The sequence below is a fragment of the Lissotriton vulgaris genome, chromosome 2_1, assembly GCF_964263255.1.
Source record: "Lissotriton vulgaris chromosome 2_1, aLisVul1.2, whole genome shotgun sequence".
NCBI lineage: Eukaryota > Metazoa > Chordata > Amphibia > Caudata > Salamandridae > Lissotriton > Lissotriton vulgaris.
In genome coordinates this window covers 1,701,025,394-1,701,046,481 of record NC_141687.1, presented here as the reverse complement: position 1 = coordinate 1,701,046,481, position 21,088 = coordinate 1,701,025,394, and positions in this window count along the sequence as shown.

Sequence of the window (21,088 nt, the reverse complement as noted above, 5' to 3'; positions counted from 1 at the left end):
CCGCTGCTAATCTGTCGGCTAGGATACAGTGGTCCACAGTGTCGAAGGCAGCGAACAAGTCTAATAACACCAAGACATGAGTACACCCCCTGTCTGCGCCTTCCTTCAGGTCATCCATGACACTTCGAATCACTGATTCTGTGGAATGCATTGGTCTGAAACCTGCCTGATGGGAAACCAAAAAGTTGGTGTCTTCTATGAAGGCGCATAGAAGTTTAGCCACATGTGCCTTAAACAGCTTGGCTAGGTAAGGAAGGAGCGAAATAGGCCTATAATTACTCAGGACGCTAGGATCTACTCCCGCCTTCTTTTGTAATGGCACTAACACTGCCTCTTTGAAGGCGGGTGGGACTACCCCTTGTTCCAGAGAGATATTTAAAAGTGAAAGGAAAGTGGCTGGAAAGTGAGAGAGCAGTTCTTTTTGTATCCTGACAGGACAAAGGTCATTGTAGGAGCCAGACTGAACCTTTGTTTTGAGTTCTTCCAATCGCTCAGGAGTGATCTCTTGGAAACTAGTCATTGTAATAGGATTTTCATATGACTTATAGGATTTCCATTCCAGATGACCTGTGGAAATGGAGTTCTGAATGATCCTAATTTTTTCCACAAAAAATGTGTTCAGCTCATCACACAGAGCCTAGGAGGGTGTGATAGCCAAGGTAATTCGGTCAGGACTAGAAAGCTCTCTGACAATTTTAAAAATGTGACTAGACTTGTTGCTGGAATTAAGCGCCCAAGAAGAATTGTAAGCCTTTTTTGCCTCTACTATGGCAGCTTTGTATTCAGTGAGTGGTTTATCATACATCTTCCTTTCTATTAAATTATAACCTCTCCGCCACTTCCGTTCTGCCTGACGCGTTTTAAGTTTGACAATTTTTAACTCCTCAGAGAACCAATTAGAGGTTAAATGCCTCCTCAGGGACCTTTCTTTCCGCTGTAGGGGGGCATGCACTTCACAAGCTTTGAGAGCCAATTAGAGGTGGCTTTCTCCATCTCATTGACATTGGTCGTAGTGGGCGGGAGGGTGGACTGTAGCATATTAAAATTCTCTGGTAGGCGGGACTGGTTCCAACTTCTAATCATAGGTCTTATATGGGGTTCCAACTTTTCAATATGTAAAAGTGAAAACGTGGCATCTTTCATTGACATAAATTGTTGTTTAACAGTTAATTAAATGGTAAAAACAGTGAAGACGTGTTCATATAGTCCTAAGGCACTTTCCCAGACTTTAACGTTTGTAAAGTCCATGCAAACTGCATAATGGAACGCAATTGATTCTGACCATGGTACACAACTGAGACTTTATCTTGCACAATATCAGCAACAGACAAAACAATATTATCTAATGTGTAAATTCGGAAAGAAAGTGTGTTAATGCTATTATCTACAACTGCAAGCACCTTTTCTAAATTAGCTTGATCAATAGCACGTAACCTAGAAGCTGCTTCAATTTGGGACAGCTTCCAAACTTCGTTATAAACTGCATAGAACTATCTTTTGGACCTGCCTTTCGCAGGACCTCTGACAAAGTCATTCAAGTCCACGGCGTCAGTCAGTTTAGATAAATGGAGTATAACTGACGCTAAGGTGGTGTGTTTGAGCCAGGACTGCCACAGTTTGCCAACAGAATTGGTAGTGACAGAATGGTCAGTCTCAAAATGGGGGTCCACCCTAACTTGTGTATAGCCAGGGGCTAAACCCAGGAAACGATGCTGGCATGAATCTGCACTTTTTTGCCATAACAGCCAGCCTATGGGATCCAAACTGGAAACGTTAAAGGACGAATTCTGAAACAGAGTTTGTAAATCACTAAGGGACCTACTGGTATAATTATTCCAACTGGAGTATTCTCCCAAGTCAGGAATAGAGGGAGCATTTAATTTTTTAGACGTAGCCAATCCAAAGCATGTGGTTTGTGAAATAGTCGACTTCAGAAATAACATATGGTTCGGGATGAGACATGCACGATGCAGAGCCTCAGTGCCTTGCACTTGCCAATGCTTAGAGCCCCAAACAGATTTAAGATCAATGGTATCTTTCCACAAGTCATAGCCTCCTATGGACAATTGGTCTATAAAGGACTTTGAATACAATAATTTAGTGTGGGTAAGTCTAACCGTGGAAGATGACTTTTCAGTCATCTTAAAATAAAATGCCTCAGGGTCGGATTGATTGAGATCAGTAAAATAAGAAAACCTTTTCAAAAGTGTTTTGGAGCTGCCTTCAATAAGAGCAGGACAATGTTCCCACTGTGTATAATTAACCAAATTTCTAAATGTGTGTTTGCTTTGTGCAGGAAGTGATTTCCATAGTGTTGAAAACAAAACAAATCAGCATAATTAGCAGAATCTAAATACAAATCTTCAGCATCAAAGGCAGCATAATATTTCAAATCAGAAAATAGAGCCTCTACGGCTTGGACATCCCAATCATCATATTGATCCCAAACATATTGTGTTTAACCACACCCCCCATTGAAACACGAAGTACATTAGGGACGTTAATAACCTCTGTGGGTCCAGTGATTTGAAATACTACAGCATCCCATACAATCCCATCTAAGACAGGCAAGCTGTGATATTCATGAATTCTGGTCCCTCTTCATTCTGTGTGATGAGGAGTGGAGTGCCAAAGTTCCATCAATTAGTCTAATTGTAGTTCTTTCTTTAACATAGTGCCCATTCACAAGATGGAAAAATACACCACAAATCCAATGGACATGAATAAAAAAAATTATAAAAGCACCAGCCAAATGTAAGTCCAGGGGGGAATTAAAACATGTTTTTTAAACCAAACAGCAAAAATCAAAACTTTCGAAGGGGACTTTGATGTGGTAGAGTTAGTGTCAAATGAAAAACGTGATTGATTAGCCACACAAGTCTCTAAATCGGGCATAGATATGTCTGTGGGATAAGTGTACTCAGTAACATCAAGAGGATCACCAGATGGTGAAGGCAATAAAGGATTCGTAACTGTAGTCATCTCGATGGCAACATCAGGTCTGGCAGCAGGTGACGGAGCCAAAACAAAGTTTCGCACCATAGCTGGACAAGAAACTTCAGGTGTCATACTAAGAAGAATCGGCCACTCTATGTAGTTTGACATTGTCAATAGAGATGTACCTGTTTTCCTTTCGACCAGGAACTGGAGGTAAAATGACTGTTCTTGTACCCTGCATGCCAAGCACAGGAACTAGAGCACGATATGAGGGACCAAACTCCTTCTTGTTTGCGACCTTTTCTCGGACCAGTTCACCAACTCGGGGTAGCCAGCCAACTACCGGAATCTGCAATGCAGCATCAGATGTGGTGGGCAAATGTTCCTTTGCAAGACTGTCTCTGGTCTTTTGTAGGTTATCTAAAATATTAGAATGTTCATCTACGTCAAAGGATCCAGCAGACACTGCCATGTCTAGACCCTCAAGGTCCAGAACGAACATATCTGAAAGAAACAGGTTAGTGTTAGATTCCTTTCCTTAGAATATCCCCAGGCATCAGACTGGATCTGGAAAGTTTTGTGTAGCAGTACCCCTGCCCGTCGGTAGGTGTCGTCTGCGGCTCCGTGTCCGTCGTCGACGTCAGGATGACTTTGTCGGAGTACTTAGACGCCGCCCTCGCGCGCTGACGTCAGTTCTTCTTTTTTCCACGCCAGCAAGCGCAGTTCCGGGAAGAGCAGTACTCCTTAGTCACTTTTTGACTAACTTTTTTGATCTATTTTGGATCTTATCGAGTCGTTTATCGACTCCGGTGCCAATAGGGATGCCCGGGTTCAAGCCCTGTGACGACTGTAGACGACTGATGTTGGTTACCGACCCCCACCGTCAGTGCCTTTATTACCTCGGGCCAACCATGATGACAAGTCGTGCCCTGACTGCCGGGCCTTGACGTCGAAAGCTAGGCGGGAGCGGTCCCGTAAGCGACTCGAGCTCCGGCAGTCGGCCCGCAAAGCTCGAGGTCCTGGCCCAGGAGGAGGTCGAGGGACCGGTCGCGGGGCCGCAGTCATCACAGCTCGGCGAGTCGACACCACTCGTCGGGTTCAAAGTCCTCAGGTAAGTCGAGGACAAGAAGTCGAAGAAGCGTCATCGCTCTTCTGACTCCCCCCGACGCTCGCTCAACGCGACCGGGGGTTCAGGCGACACTGCCCACACTGCTCCGCCGGAACCGCAAGCGCCGCGTCCAGCTCCATACCCGCCGGTCCCTGGGCTGCACGCTACGTCGGAGGAGATCAGCGCCTTCCTCGCGGCAATGAGGTTGCACTTCCCTCCTCCGGATTCTGCTGAGGCGCCTTCGGACCCGAGTATCCGTCTGGGAGCCCAAGAGGGCCGGCGGATTCGGCTCCTGCCCCGGCAGGTGCTTCGGCCCGATGCCGTCAACCATTCCGGTCCTGACGCGGCAGGGCCCCTCAGGATCCTGGCCTGGATCTGTGACGACGCCGATCGACCTCACGACCCCTCCGCCGGCGCCGTCACCAAGTTTGTCGCCTACGATGCCGTCTCCGGACAACGTCGTCCCCGGTCCCAACCCCGGTCCAGATCCGGCGTCGGACCGGCGCCATCCGGCACCGGCTTCGACGCTGAGGGATGAGCAATTCATCTACGATCCGACTCCATAATTTTATCCTGACTATCAGGAGATGGATGTCGGAGAGGACTGGGAGGGGTGCCAGTTGGATGAGGACTGGGCATTTGAGCTAGGGGACTAGGTGAGGCCAGTGGACTGGACACTTCGCCCGACACTGGATTTGTCTCCACTCCTACCGTGGCTACGGAGGAGGGGGCTGCTTACAGCGTGGTGTTGGCGAGGGCGGCCAAGGCCTTGGCTCTTGAGCTCCCCGTCGCGGGCGTGAGGACTAACCTCCTCACTGAGGTGCTCAAACAGCAGGCAAGCTCTTCGGACCCCCTCCTGCCGTTTAATGAAGCCCTCTTGGACGATCTGCTGGGCACCTGGTCCAAGCCCGATACAGGACTTCCTGTAGAACAGAACCTGGCCCGACGCCACCGAGCGCACCGGGCGACCCTTGCCTTCTGTCCACCCATCCCACCCCTGAGAGTCTGGTTATCCAGGCCTCTAATTCCCAGACCGCATTCCCGACTGCCCCGACAGATCGGGAATCCAAAAGGTAGGACCAGTTTGGTAAGACGCTGTTCTCTTCACTCAGTTTGGGGCTGCGGTCTGTCAATACCGCTTGCCTTTTGGGCCGTTACACCCACTCTCTGTGGGATACGGTTGCGGACGTGCTTTCGCAGTGCCCGGCGGAGGCCCGGGCAAAGCTCGCTCAAGCCCTTTCGGAAGGGCGGGATGCAGCGCGTTACTCCATACGATGTAGATTGGATACCACAGACTCGCTAGGTAGAGCGATTTCCACAATGGTGGTGGTTCGTCGCCACGCCTGGCTCAGGTCCGCCAACTTTTCGGCTGATGTCCAGGCCACGCTCATGGACATGCCGTTCGATGGCCGTCGCCTTTTTGGCAACAAGGCAGACAGTGCGCTTGAGGGTTTCAAGGACTCCAGGGCTACGGCCAAGTCCTTGGGCTTGTCGGTCCAGCACCAGCAAACTTCTGCCTTTCGCCCCTTTATTGGCCAAAGAAGAGGCGCCCCTTCACGTCCTGCCAGTCACAGGCCACAAAACCAACCTCAGCGCGGTGGAGGACGTGGCAACCGCCGATGCGGTGCCAGGGGACAACGGCAAGGTCAATCCACATTCACCCCCGCAGCATCCACCTCAAAGTCCTCCTAGTCCGTGCTTTCAGGCCCACGCCTCCAGCATTATCTGACCCGAATTATGCAAACAATTCGACTAAAAACAAAGCACACTGGAACACTTTCAAATTATTAGACCATAAGGAAATTGCTAAAACACTTGCGACCACAAAACCCAACACCATTATAACAACCCACTACCATCGAAATGCCTGAAAGAAATCAGCCATACTATGATCTCAATATGGACAGATATCATAAACGCCTCACTATCACAGGGGTGCCTGCCAGAAAGCCTGAAGACTGGACAAGTAGTCCCGATCTTCAAAAAACCCTCAGTGGGCCCAACAGATCCAAACAACTATCGCCCAGTGACCAACATCCCTTTTCTTGCTAAACTCATAGAGAAATGTGTGCAGAATCAGCTGAGTAAACATATCGACAATTTCTCATTGCTAGATGACTGTCAATCGGGATTCAGAGCAAATCATAGCACGGAAACAGCAATCCTACACATTGTCGATGATGCTCTAGATCGCAATCAATCCTGTCTGCTCATCCTCCTAGACTTGTCAGCAGCATTTGACACAGTTAACCACGAAAAATTACTGAACAGACTTCATTTTTAAAGAACAGAACTCAGAGATTCCTAGTAAACCAAGCATTATCGCCATCATGCCCTAACACACTCGGAGTACCGCAAGGATCCACCTTATCTCCCTCTCTGTTTAACTTATATATCGAACCTCTCACAGAAATTCTGCGGAATTCGAAAATATCCTACCACATGTACGCAGATGACACGCAACTTTACATCAAGATTGCTAGCCTGGAAGACATAACCACAATGAACGACGCCCTCAAAATATCGCTAAAATGGTTAACTAACAATCATCTCAAGCTCAACGCTAACAAAACAGAATTCTTACTCATCACACCACAAAAAAATCTTTCCTTAGTGAAAAAATGGTCCAAAATTATTACAGCATTAAATTGCATCCCAACTCTAGTTGACTCGGCAAAATCTCTCGGAATCACACTGAATGAGAACCTTGATATGAAAACACACATTAAATCTATGGCAAAAAACGCCTGTTTCCACTTGCACTATCTGAGGAAGATGAAATCCTTTTTAACTGAGACAGATTTGAAACTAGCTGTGCAATCACTGGTTGTCAAGGATAGAATATGGGTGTACTACACTTGCTGGCCTACCAAAAATCTCAACAGCACCCCTAAAATCTTGCCTCAATTCAGCGGCAAGGCTTATTACAGGATCAAGGAACTTTGATCATATCCCGCCTCACCTGAAGGCCTTAAACTGGTTACCGTATGAAGCCAGAGTACAGATGAAAATGGCATGTATCACCCATAAAGCGATTCATCACAACACACCTAAATATCTAGCCCACAAAATAGAAATCTAAGGAAGACACAGACTTGTCAGGAGTGCCAATTATCTACTCCTAAAACCACATACCTTTAAGAAGAAAAAAATATATGAGAGAACATTCTCAGGCGTAGCTCCCAGGATATGGAACTTCCTTCCTGCAAACATCAGAAAAATTACAAACACTATAACATTCAAGAAAGAAATCAAGAACTTTCTTATGAGCAAGTTCCTTCCATAACAAGACAAACTCTACTAAAGACTTGCCACTGACTGTATGACCGTATACCCAATATGGGAGTAGGATTTGACTGAACCTCAAAGAAATACTACCTCAGAACATTGTAACTTAAGTCTCAATTAATACCGTCCCGTTATTGTTTTCCCCTATATCAGACTTTTACGATCGTATTGCTTTATATACATTGTGTGTGTAACCCATACCATAGGATGTTGAGCGCTCTGATACCCATGGGTCATGTTTGCTCTATAGAAAACCGTAAAATAAATAAATAAATAAATAAACAAGGTTCGCCATCACCTGCTCCACTGGCGCACCATCACATCGGACAGGTGGGTGCTGCAAATCGTCCGAAGGGGCTACTCCCTCCCCTTTGAGACGACCCCTCCAGCCATGCCACCGCAGTACCACCGCATGTCAGGGGATCACTTGAAACTTCTGCAGGAGGAAGTTACGGCCCTCTTGGCCAAGGGGGCCATTGAGCGCGTTCCTGGGCCAGAAGTAGGAGGTGGTTGCTACTCCCACTACTTTTTGATGCCCAAGAAGGGCAAAAAAGGCCTACGCCCTGTCTTGGACCTCCGGAGCGTCAACGGCTTCCCCCGGAAGGAGAAGTTCAAGATAATGACCTGGAGAACCTGGAGACTGGATGGTAGCGTTGGACTTGCAGGACGCATATTTCCATATTCCCGTTCTGCCGGCCCACCTGGGTTGCCTGCGGTTCACGGTAGGCCACGAGCACTTTCAGTTTACTGTGCTCCCCTTGGCCTTACCAGCGCCCCTTGGGTGTTCACGAAAGTGATGGCGGTGGTCGCAGCTCATCTCCGCAGATCGGGGTTGTCAGTCTTTCCCTATCTCGACGACTGGCTGTTGAAGGCGGGCTCGCCCCAGACAGTCGTCAGCCACCTCCAGACCACGGCCGACCTCCTGCACCTGCTGGGGTTCTCCAGCAATGTGCCAAAGTCACACCTGTGCCCCTCTCAGAAGCTCCTCTTCATTGGAGCAGTTCTGGACTTGGCACAGTTTCGGGTTTATCCTCCCGAACAGCGGGTTCGGGATATTCAGGCTCTGATTCCGATCTTTCAGCCTTTATCCCGTGTCTTGGTCAGGTTGACGCTGCGGCTTCTGGGGCTGATGGCCTTTTGCATCCTTCAGGTGCATCACACCCGGTGGCGGATGCGGGCTCTGCAGTGGGACCTGAAGTTTCAGTGGGCCCAGCATCAGGGCAACTTGTCCGACCATGTCTTGATCTCGGAGGGCACTGCAAGTAAGTTGCAGTGGTGGCTCACGAACCGCGATTAGGTCAGCGGCAGATCCCTCTCCCTACCCCAACCGGAGCATGTAGTTGTGACGGATGCGTCCCTCCTGGGCTGGGGTGGACACATTGGAGAGGTGGAGATCAGAGTCCTCTGGTTTCCAGTTGAGTCCCGGCTCCATACCAACCTTCTGGAGCTGCGGGCGATCTGACTTGCACTGAAGGCATTCATCCCCTCTTTCCGGGGGAGTGTAGTGCAGGTGTTCACGGACAACACCACCGCCATGTGGTACTCCAACAAACAAGGCGGGGTGGGGTCGTGGACTCTTTGTCAGGAGGCGCTGCGCCTCTGCCAATGGCTGGAACGCCAGGGTGTCACCCTGGTGGTTCACCACCTGGCAGGTTCCCTAAACGCCAGGGCGGACAAACTCAGCTGTCGGTGCATGATGGATCACGAATGGCAGCTGAACTCGGACGTGGTGCAAGGTCTCTTTCAGCAGTGGGGAGAGCCTTGGTTAGATCTATTCGCCACCGAAGAGAACGCGCAATTCGTCAGTTCTGTGCATTGGGATTTCCAAGGCGGCACTCGCTCGGAGACGCTTTACGTTGGGAGTGGAGCTGCGGCCTTTCCGCCTATACCACTTCTGCCCAGAGTGCTGAAGAAGATCAGGTGCGACCGGATCCAAGTCATCCTTGTGGCTCCGGACTGGGCACGAAGGTACTGGTATCCCGAGCTACTCATCATGTCAGTCATTCCCCCGATTCGTCTGCCTCTTCAGGAGGACCTTCTGTCGCAGCAGCAGGGGACGGTCCTCCACCTGAACCTGTCCAGCCTCTACCTCCATGCGTGGAGATTGAGCGGTGGCAGTTGAGGCCATTTGACTTGCCTCCTGAAGCCTGTGATGTGATTCTGGCAGCCAGGCGTCCCTCCACAAAATCAGTATACGCCTGCAGGTGGAACAAATTTGTGGCATGGTGCACAGCAAAGGCTGTGGATCCTCTCTCTGCCCCCCTTTCAGAGGTTCTCCTCTTCCTTCTTTCTCTTGCCCAGCAGGGCTATGCTCTGGGCACTCTTAAGGGCTACCTCTCCGCCATTTCTGCCTTCGTGAGGCTTCCTGATAAGCCTTCTCTTTTTAAGTCCCCTGTTGTAAATAGATTCTTGAAGGGCATCACGCACATGTTTCCTCCTGTTTCCTTCGTGATGCCTCAGTGGTACTTAAACCTTGTTCTAACCTATCTGATGTGCGCTCCTTTTGAGCCACTTCACAATTGCTCTCTTTGTCTTCTAACTCTTAAGACTGCATTCCTGGTTGCCATCACCTCTGCCAGGAGAGTGAGTGAGCTCCAGGCTTTATCCTCTAAGCTTCCTTTCCTTTCTGTCCATCCGGACAAGGTTGTTTTAAGAACGCGTCCTCCTTTCCTGCCCAAGGTGGTTACGGCCTTTCACATTGGGCAGTCCATCACCTTGCCCACCATCTTTCCTCCTCCGCATCCCTCGAAAGAGGAATAGAGGTTCCACCATCTGGACCCAAAACTTGCGCTCTCCTTCTACCTTGATCGCACACGCCAGTTCCGGGTTGATGACCAGCTCTTTGTTGGTTACGTGGGTGCGAAGAAGGGACGGGTGTTGCACAAACAGACCATCTCTTGGTGGGTCATGTTGTTCATCAAGGTCTGTTACTCCTTGGCTAAAAAGGAGCCCCCTGTTGGGCTGAGGGCCCATTCCACTCGGGCCACAGCGGCTACTACTGCCCTGGGTCGGGGAGTCCCCTTGCAGGACATCTGTCAGGCAGCTACGTGGGCCTCGCTGCACATGTTTGCTAGACACTAGTGCCTGGACAGCCAAGTCCGGAGAGATGGCTTTTTCGGCCGTTCTGTTCTCCAGGACTTTCAGGTGTGATCTTGGTCCGCAGACCCACCACTTGGGTTGGTATCGCTGGTGTATCTATTCTAAGGCAAGGAATCTAACACTAACCTGTTTCTTTCAGATGCACAAGTTACTTACCTTCGGTAACGATATATCTGTAAAAACAGTAGTTAGTGTTGGATTCCTTACCGCCCCACCCATCCTCCCTGTTTTGCGGACCGATATCTAGGGTTAAAGTATTTCCCTTTGAGGGCCCTAGTTTTATGACACCAGTGTCGGTCTCTGGCATGGCTCTGGGTTCCTGGCGTGGAAAGCAAGAACTGACGTCAGTGCGCGAGGGCGGTGTCTAAGTACTCCGACGACGTCATCCCGGCGCCAAAGACACCGACGACGGACGCGGACCCGCAGACGACGCCTACCGATGCGCAGGGGTACTGCTACGCAAAACTTTCCGGATCCAGTTTGACGCCTGGGGATATTCTAAGGTAAGGAATCTAACACTAACTACTGTTTCTTACAGATATATTGTTACCAAAGGTAAGTAACTTGTGCTTTGATGCCAAAGAGCATTTCGTATGGGGTCCACCCACCCAGAGACCTTCTAGGGAGATTATTAAGTGGACGCTGAACGCTATTGAGGTGGGCTAGCCAGTTCCGGCCTGTACCTAATACTCTAGCTGTCAAGGATTGCTTTAAGTCACGGTTCATCCGCTCCACAAGACTATTGCCCTCAGGCCGATATGGAGATGAAAATTTGACTTGGACCTCAAATGAACGCATGGCATCCTTGTATGCCTTAGAGGGAAATGCTGGACTCTGGTTCGAATGGAAGGTACCACATGCAAAAATTCCCACAAAGACACGCAAATTCCTTACGACAGTTCGAGAATCAGCACTCCTTTGTGGCCACAACCACGCAAAGCGTGTGCAGGAATCAACTGCAACTAAGATGTACTTATACGCAGTATCAGAAGAGAAAGGACTGCAGTGATCTAAATAAACACACGCAAGTGATTTATTAGATATGTACAACTGTGTCTGGGGTGGGTGCGCAGCAGTAGAAGGGTTAATCTGCTGACAAATGTCACAATGAAGGACATAATTACGGGTCTGTTTGTACAATCCCCGCCACTAGTAATGCTGCTGTAGGAGAGAAACAGTAGCTGACACGCGCTGAGGCCATGCCCTTGTGAGCCGCTGTAATCAAAGTCTGCCTGCGGTGCGCGTTGGGAATCAACCTGTCACCAACGTTGTTAATTCTCACATAAGGAACTTTATCAGGACTTAAATGATAAGAATATTTAGAAGGGAAACCTTTCGGGTAATTACCTCCCTTCTCTGTTGCAGCAATAGCTGCCAAGATGTCATCATCAATCTTAGTTTTGGAACGTGTAACTGCTGCTACTAAATATGCTGCAACTGCTGTCTTGGCCGCTTCATCGGAAAGACTGTTGTCAACAGCGTGAACTCCTACACGCTGGTGACCAAGAGTATGAATTACAAACACGAGTGGGAGTCGTTCTTTAAGTTCAGCCACTCGAACCCAGATCATTTTATTTCTTATTTTGCAACCTTTGGAGTCACGATATTAATTTTGAGTCCAAAAGAATAAATATATCATTGTATGATTGAACACAGTAGTAAGAGTCACTTATGATAAGAGTAGCCACACTGGGATCTGCGTACTCCAATGCTAGCATCAGAGCACGAAGCTCTGCCAATTGGGCGGTACAGTACTCTGTCTGTGTATGTACAACATCAGACTTGAATTCACCATCCACTATAGTACCGACCAATATTGCGCAGGCCGAAGAATATGCATGCTTTGAATCCGTAGCAGCTTGCGCAGATCCATCTGTGTAAATGATACAATAGAAATCCTCAAGTGGCCGCATGGTTAGAGGAGCAGGATGAACGAATTCATACTGCAAAAATTCCTGAGTCTGCAGAGAGGAATCAAAAATGAACGTAACATCCGGACATGTCAAGGACACAGCCCATTGTATTGACCATGGGTAAAAAGCCTTCGAATTCGGTACACTGGCTTTCGTCACTGCCTCCAAGGCAGGATACGGAGTAACAACCAAAATGCGTTTTCCCTGCGACAGTGCACGTTCTTTAAGAATCGCCATGGAAAACCACAACTCAGCCTAAGTGTACAAGTGTGACTTGCAAGCGATAGGGACTGTGTCACCCTCATTAAAAGTGAGGTATGTGAAACTCACCGCCCCTGGTACGATTCTTATCACCAGGTTGGTGTGGTTATCACAAGTCCATAGGAATTTAGATTCTAGAAGATCAGCCTGCAAAGATTGCAAGATGGCTGAATGTGCTGGCAGCCAGCACAATTTGGAGAAAGTAGGTTGTATCAAAGCGTAAAGAGGCTTGATACGCTGGGCATAATCGGGAATGTAAGTATGCTCGAAATTTAAAAAGCCCAGCAATTATAGTTTTTTCAGTGTAGTTGGAGCGTGCAGCTGTGTGCATTTCGCCAAGAAGTGAGGAGCCAAACCTCGACCTTCATTGTTGAGCTCGTAGCCCAGGAACAAGACTGTATACTCTGCATTGTGAGAATTTGCAAAGTTGAATTTATAGCCAAAATCCGCAAAACGGCAAATAATGCGGTCAACACAACACAGATGCGGCCATAATTCGTCGTCTGTGAGATAGATGTCATCCAGATACAAACATGCATCTGCGTCGAGCCCCTCCAAAAGAGAGACTATGCGGGCGGGAAAGACACCTGGACTGTTTTTATAGCCCATAGCCAAACTTCAGAATTGGCTTTATTTGCCACCACTGGTAAAAGCTGTCCATTGACTACTAATAGGGGACAGATTGTGGGCGAAGAAGCCATTGGATTTGTCAAGCGCGGTTTTAAACCTTTTACGCACAAGACTATCCATAAGAGCAGAACTGTGAGTATTCTGTATCGCACACGTATGACAATTGGAGTTCAGGTGGGGGTAATCCAATACCAAACGGTACGAGCCATCAGGCTTAGTCACAGTAAAAAGAGGGTTATTCTTTGGAGATGCACATGTTTCAATTACACTTTGATATTCCACTTGTTCAAGGATTTCAGCTACAGGAGCTTTCGCTTCACGTCGCATGGGGTATTGGGGTAGAGGATGTGTCATAGACCGTAAGGGAATCTCATGTCTGGGGGAATATTTGACCCAACCACAGTGAGTACGGTACAAAGTCCGCGCAAGCGCCTTAGCCCAATCTTCAGCAAAATGCATGCCCTGCTCCTTCGGTACTGTGTGCGCGAAACTAGGGAGGATTACCTCCTCCCCTTGCAGAGCTGCTAAAACAAAAGGTGGGGGCCAGTCGACCTTCCCCAACAAAATGTCATAAGTAGTAGTAAGATTTTCCCAAAATATCCCTTTTATGGTACGTTTCATGTATGTGTTCTGTTCCATGCATCAAGCACAGCATCTTGCAGGCAGTGTATGAGGTAAGCGAGTAAGGGCTGCCAAATGTACCTAGCTCTTGACCCAAGAGGTAGTAGTTCAGCATAGAGTTCCATCTGTTCATTGCAATATATCAGGTCAGCTAAGCATTGTTTAGATTTAGGAGCTCACCCACTGCTTCTTCTGCAAGCCACCTTCCTTTTTGCCAGCAGGATCGCCAGGGCGACATATCGTCTCTCTGGGTTCTTCCGGCGAGGAACGAGATAATCCACTCCAGTGCCTTCTCTTGGATTTCGATGTTGCTGAGGCGCTGCACTAAGGTGCGGTGGCAGACAGTGTTGAACGCTGCGGAGAGGTCCAGGAGGATGAGGGCTGCTGTTTCCCCATTGTCGAGCAGGGATCTGATGTCATCAGTGGCTGCGATGAGGGCGGTCTCAGTGCTGTGGTTGGCTCGGAAGCCGGACTGCGAGTGGACGAGGGATCCGTTCATCTCTAGGAAGGCGGCAAGCTGTCTGTTGACGGTCTTCTCGATGACTTTGGCAGGAAAAGGGAGGAGGGAGATGGGGCGGAAGTTCTTGAGGTCGTAGGGGTCCGCTGTTGGTTTCTTCAGGAGGGCGCTGATCTCGGCGAGGTTGTCCAGCAGGGATGTGGTGTTGCTGTCCTTGTTGTTCTCCAGGTGGAAGTTGAGGTCCCCTAGTAGGATGTAGTCAGCGGAGGGGAGGGCGTGCGGGCTGATGAAGTCTGCGATGGCTTCACTGAATTGTGTGCGTGGTCCTGGGGGTCTGTAGATGAGGGTGCCTCTGAGTATGGTCTTGTTGTCGGTGTGTATCTGGAAGTGGAGGTGTTCGGCGTCAGTGAAGGTGTCGTTGGAGCTGGTCGTGATGCGGATGGTGTTCTTGTTTATGATGGCGATGCCTCCTCCAGTCTGGTTGATGCGGTCCTTCCGGGTGATCTTGTATCCGTCCGGGATGGCGGTGGCGATGTGGGGCGATGAGGAGGCATTCATCCAGGTTTCCGTCAGGAAGGCGACGTCTGGTGATGTTGTCGAGCAGGTTATAGAGTTCGACAGCATGTCTGTGGACGGAGCCGGTGTTGAGCAGGATGCACTTGAGGTGGTTGCTGCTGGTGCTCAGCTTGGCGGGTGCGGTGCATGTCCGGAGGAAGGTGAATTTGCAGGCTTGGCATGTGAAGGGTCCGTGGGTGCGTTTCGGGGTGGCTTGGTAGCAGGCGGGGGTTCGGCCGGCGTTGAGTGCGTTGAGGGTGGGGGCGTCGTAGGTCCGTCGTGTGGTCTGGTGTCGGCGAGGGCCAGGGGTCTTGGCGCTGGGCACGGTCCAGGCGCGGACAGGCGCAGACGGGCTTGCATTTGGCACACAATCGGCGCACCCGCTGCGCGTGACCGCTGCGCGTATGCGCGGTCTCCATTTAAGGCGAATTAGGAGGGAGGAGCAGCTGGGAGGCGGGAGCGGGGAGGACACAGAAAGAAAAGGGGCGGGCCGCGATGTCACAGCGGCGGGAAGCGGGTAGCGGAGGGGGGTTCACACCAGGGGAGCTAACGTAGGGAAGAAACAGGGATACAGTGCAAATACAAAAATAACAATCAGAGACACAGGAGGGCAAAAAACGAGCAGCAGCGAGGGGGCACAGACTCGCCTACAGCTGGAGGGCCGTGCGGCGTGGGGGTGTCCTGAGGTCACGTCACACTCACCTGCGCCGCGCGGTCTCCATTTAAGGCCAAGTGGGAGGGAGGAGCAGCTGGGAGGCGGGAGCGGGGAGGACACAGAAAGAAAAGGGGGCGGGCTGCAATGTCACAGCGGCGGGAAGCGGGTTGCGGAGGTGGGGTCACACCAGGGGAGCTACCGTAGGGAGAGATAGAGGGGGGCTGGGTATTCCAGAGTTTTGCGACCGCCAAAGAAAAGGAGCGTCCACCCCATCTGACCCTGCGGAAATTAGGAGATATTAGTTTTCTGTGGGAAGAGGAACTCAGGATCCTTCTGGAGGTGTACCATTGGAACATGGTTTTCAGCAGTGGCGAGCCTTTGCTGTGCAAGACCTTATAGACTGTACTAAGGACTTTGAAGGAGATGCGCATCCTGATGAGGAGCCAATGCAGAGCGCAGATCCCCTCCCTCGCTGCTTGATGCTTAGGGATATTTAGGATCTGCTTGGCTGCAGCGTTTTGGACGACCTGAAGCCTGTTTAGGGAGGCCATAATGATGTTGAGGTACAAGGCATTACAGTGGTTAAGGCGGGAATTGACTAGTGCCATTATGGTGGGCTGGTGTAGTTCAGGTGGAATGTACGGAAGCACCTTTCTGAGGGTTTTCAAGATATAGAAATAGGTGCTAACAGTGCGGCTGACCTGAGAATCGAAGGTCAGACCCTTGTCAAAAGTGACTCCCAGGTTTTTAACTATCTTTGATCTGATTTTCTCTAGAGTCCTGCTTTTGTTATCTTGAGCTTGGAGTTGCTCTAATTGTTTCAGGTCGCCCTCCAGGCGTGCAAGGTTGTTCTGTAATGTACGTAAGGTGCCTCCTTGTTTAGAAATGCAACTGCCCCTGATAGTGGGCATCATATGGAAGGCTTTTAAAGTTACTGAGTCAAATGAACCTTTTTTACACTCTGCAATTTCGAGCACTTTCTTGACTGCGAACACTGTCTAGCAAAGTACTGGGTAGAAGGAGCCATTTAGAGCCCACCTGAGCTCTGCCTGGGGTTGTGAGGTGTAATGTCACCGAGGAGTGGTTGGAAAGGGTGCATGCCAGGTGTTCCACCCGCTGTACCCAAGTTGGTGCAACCTTTGGTTAACAGCCAGCAGTCCAACCTTGACGAGCCACCATGTACCCCAGAATAGTATGTTCCTTCTCTAGTATGAGGGTGAGATCATCATCATGACCTGTAATGTCTCTGAGAATATCCTAGTAGCTGGGTGTTATGTGGGATCGGTCTGTGCTTCCCTGTAGGGTGCAGTTAAAGCCTCCTCCCCAAATTCCAGATTGCGGATCAGTCAATATGACCTTCCCTGACAGGTTATCAAAGAATCCAGGATCGTCACAATTGGCCTATAATAATTCACCATAGTTTCTGTCCATGCACACAGTCTTCCCCAGACATTAGCATAGCGACCATGCTCATCTTCAACCTCTCCCTGAGAGTTGAAGGGGACTCCATTTTTTTAACATAATATTGCTGTACTCCGTGCATAAGAAGAGCATGACGAAATGTGCATTTACGGTAATAGTACAATATTAACTCAGAGACTATTGAGATAAGAGAGAACCTGTCTGACCTTGCAAGGATTATTGAGCCCCGTCACTTTATGTGTATGTGTGAGGACTGTCCGGGACTGTGTCTGGGGCACAGTCAGGGACTCGGACAAGGACTGGTGGCTGGGTAGAAAAATTAAGCAGAATGAGGAGTATAGCTCTGCCCAGGATCACGCAGGGAGTCAGAGGAGAAAAGGGATCCAAAGGGGAAGCCTGTACAAGGGAACAAGATGGTTAAGACTCAGAAAGGACAGGCAGTCTAGAGGCAATTTAGCATTCATAATAACTAACACCAAGAACGGATATGCACGATATATATATATATATATATATATATATATATATATATATATATATATATATATATATATATATAGCTATATATAGCTATATATATGGCTATAGTGAACTTTTAGCATCAGCAGCCATGCCTAATTGTTTTTAACTGTGGTGGGTTTCTAACACACTGACGCAGGTACATTGAGTTACATAACATCTTGTGCTATGATTTGTTGCTTTCATAGCATACATGTACTCACTGCAAGAACTTTATGCACTTTGGGCACTTGAGCACTTATTTTGATAACATCGATGGAGGTCATGTATAATGTTTTTTGGACATGTCATAACAATTTTGCACATATGTTTTGACTGGTATGAAATGATAATTGAATTCTAATTTTCTCATTTGGCATTATTGTATATACCTTGAAATGAATTTTACGTGATATTGCACTAGCACTTTATTCAGCTTCTGAATTTATCTCAATATCGTAATGTCCATTGAGCTTGTGTATTTTGTACATATGTGTAAAGAAGTATTTTTTCCATGTCCTTGACCCCTTTATCCGCTGTTATCGTTTCTACCTCTATGTTTGACACAGTATTTAAACACCCCCATTGGTATTTTGAGGCCATGTGATCAAGGCCGTTTTGTGACGGCCGAAACGCGTCATGCCGATGGCGAGGGAAAAATAAAGCCACATCTTTGAAAATCTACCTTTGGTGTTTTTGAGATCTGTTCCGCGGTGGTGCGAGGAGACGCATTGCAGGACTCTGGTTTCGATATATATATATATCCATATCCATATCCATATCCATATCCATATCCATATCCATATCCATATCCTAGGAGGTATATATAGTTAGGACCTAGTTTCCATAGGAAATCCCCAACATTCTATTGGGAATAACTTTGGCGCTGGTTGATGAATCTTCGCGAATTTCTCAAAGAAGATGGCTCGCTCCGCTCCGCTCCTTCCCTGAAAGTTTGGGGGGGATTCGTCAAGTGGGGGCTGAGAAAAAAGGGGGGTCCCAAAACGTGTTTTCCCCATGTTAATTTCCATAGGACCTTTAGACTCAGCTACAGCTTGAACCACTGAAGGAAATTACACCAAACTTGTCAAAATGGTAGTGTCTGGTACGCAGATCACGCTTTTTGTTAAATAGTGTAAATCCCTCCAGTAGTTCCTGAGAAAATTAGAAGAGAAATCAATTATATAGCTATAAGCGCGATCAAATTTATGGATTAAAGAATGACGCTGTATTAGAAGTGTAGTGTGTCTCATGTGTTGTATGGCAATGTTGATACTTGATCAGGAATAGCAGCTTGGAAAAGGAATAGATTTCTTTAGTGATCCGGTCCAACATGTGGTGTTTGCAGGCATTTTAGAAAGGGGCGGAAAGGGCAATTATATAGCAGATGAATCTATGGCCATGATTTCGATACAGTCCCAGGGTCCGACATAAAACTGTGGCTGTATTATGATGAATTTAAGAAATGATGGGGAATATTATTAAGAAGAATGGCAAACATACTACCCTGTCAACCCATCCATCCATTCATCCATCCATTGACCCATCCTTCATCCATCCGCACCCTACCATCCATCCACACAACTGTTCACCTATCGATCCACCTATTTTTATTCAATGTATTCTGCTACAAATTACTTGCATACCTTTCACCTATCCTCAAACACTGCTCACCCTGCACACTCACCCACCATTTACTACGCACAGTCACCCTGACATTGTGCAGGCAGTCTGATACTGCTCACCCACCACTCACACAGTCCACCATCCAGCCACCCATCCATCCACCATCCATCAAGCCACCCATCCAGCCATCATACATCCATCCATTATTCATTCATTCATGCATGCATGCATCCACCCATCCATCCAGCTATCCACCCAACATGCATCCACCCATGCATCCACCCATCCACCCTGCATCCAACCATCATGCATCCACCCAGCATTCATTCATCCACCCACCCATCATGCATTCACCCATCATGCATCCACCCAACAATCATTCATCCATCATGCATCCACCAGCCATCCATCCATCTTCCAGCCAACAATCATGCATCCATCCAACACCCAACCACCCTCCCACCCACCATTCATGCACCCCATTCATCCGCCCACCCATCCATCCATCCTGCATCCATCCATCATTCATGCATCCATTCACCCATCTATCATGCATGCATCCATCCATGCATCCACCCAACAATGATTCATCCATCATGCATCCAACCATCGTTCATGCATCAAAAATCGGATCCCTAGGGCTGCTCAGGTGGTTCCACAGGATATTAACATATTTAAACGTTATCCGCTAATAGAATTAGCATTTTCAAAACCTTGCAAATTCACTGAAAAAACCATAGGTTTCTGGCCTTATATATATATATATATATTAGCTTTTAAAAAACCAATGAAATTCACTGAAAAAACCATAGGTTATACACTATATATAGTTAGGAATTAGCCTTTAAAAAACCAATGAAATTCACTAAAAAAAACATAGGTTTTAGGCCTTATATAGTTAGGAATTAACATATAAAAAACCATTGAAATTCCTCCTATATAGTTAGCTGGACATTTTATTGATATAAAACTAATGAAATTCGACATATAGTTAGTTGCACTAACTATATATTTTGCGCATCCGCAATCCAATGCTGATGATGTCACATATTACATCATTCATGACATGGTCAGTGACATCACAGCAATAAAAATATATTTAAAAAAAAAAAAGAAAAACTAGAGCGCTAACAGTCTTACTTATGACAAAAGTATGGCACACCTGAAGTCATCTTGATTGGAATAAAGTGTTAACACTTAAAACATTTAATTTGCAAAGGAACAAAATGAGGGGGTTCATTTTGCCATAGAAATTATGATTAGTGCTGAAGAAAGAAAAATTAGGGCACAGTTTGAGTGACTTCTCAAATCCTCTTATATTTCATTAAAAAAATTCTGATATGCAGTCTCCCAAGAGACAAAAGAGCCCAAATGTATCCCAAATATCAGCCAGATGTAGCCCAACTATAGCCCAATGACAGAATGTCCCAGAGTGTTCTAAAGAACAACTAGAACGCTAACAGTCTTACTTATGACAAAAGTATGGCACACCTGAAGTCATCTTGATTGGAATAAAGTGGTAACACTTAATACATTTAATTTGAAAAGGAACAAAATGAGGGGTTTCATTTTGCCCTAGAAATGTTATATGTATATATATATATATATATATATATATATATATATATATATATATATATATATATATATATATTCCTACTGGCAGTCGCCAGTAGGTATATATAGTTAGGATTTTTTTGAATAGGGATTTCTGAAAATTCTATGTTGAATAACTTTGGCGTTGATGGACGGAATTGGCTGAAATTTTCAGGAAAATGGCACATTTTGTTTCTGAGCGTCTCCTTAAAGTTTGGGGGGGTTTCGTCAAGCGGGGGCCGAGAAAAAAGGGGGTCCCAAAACGTGTTTTTAACATTGAGTTTTCCATAGGGCGGTTGGACTCACTTTTAGCTCGAACGGCTGAATGGATTTCTATGAAACTTGGCAAAATTGTAGAGACTGTTTGCCCGATGTGCCTTTGCTAGGTCTCAAGATATGTGCTCCAGTGGATTTTGAGAAAT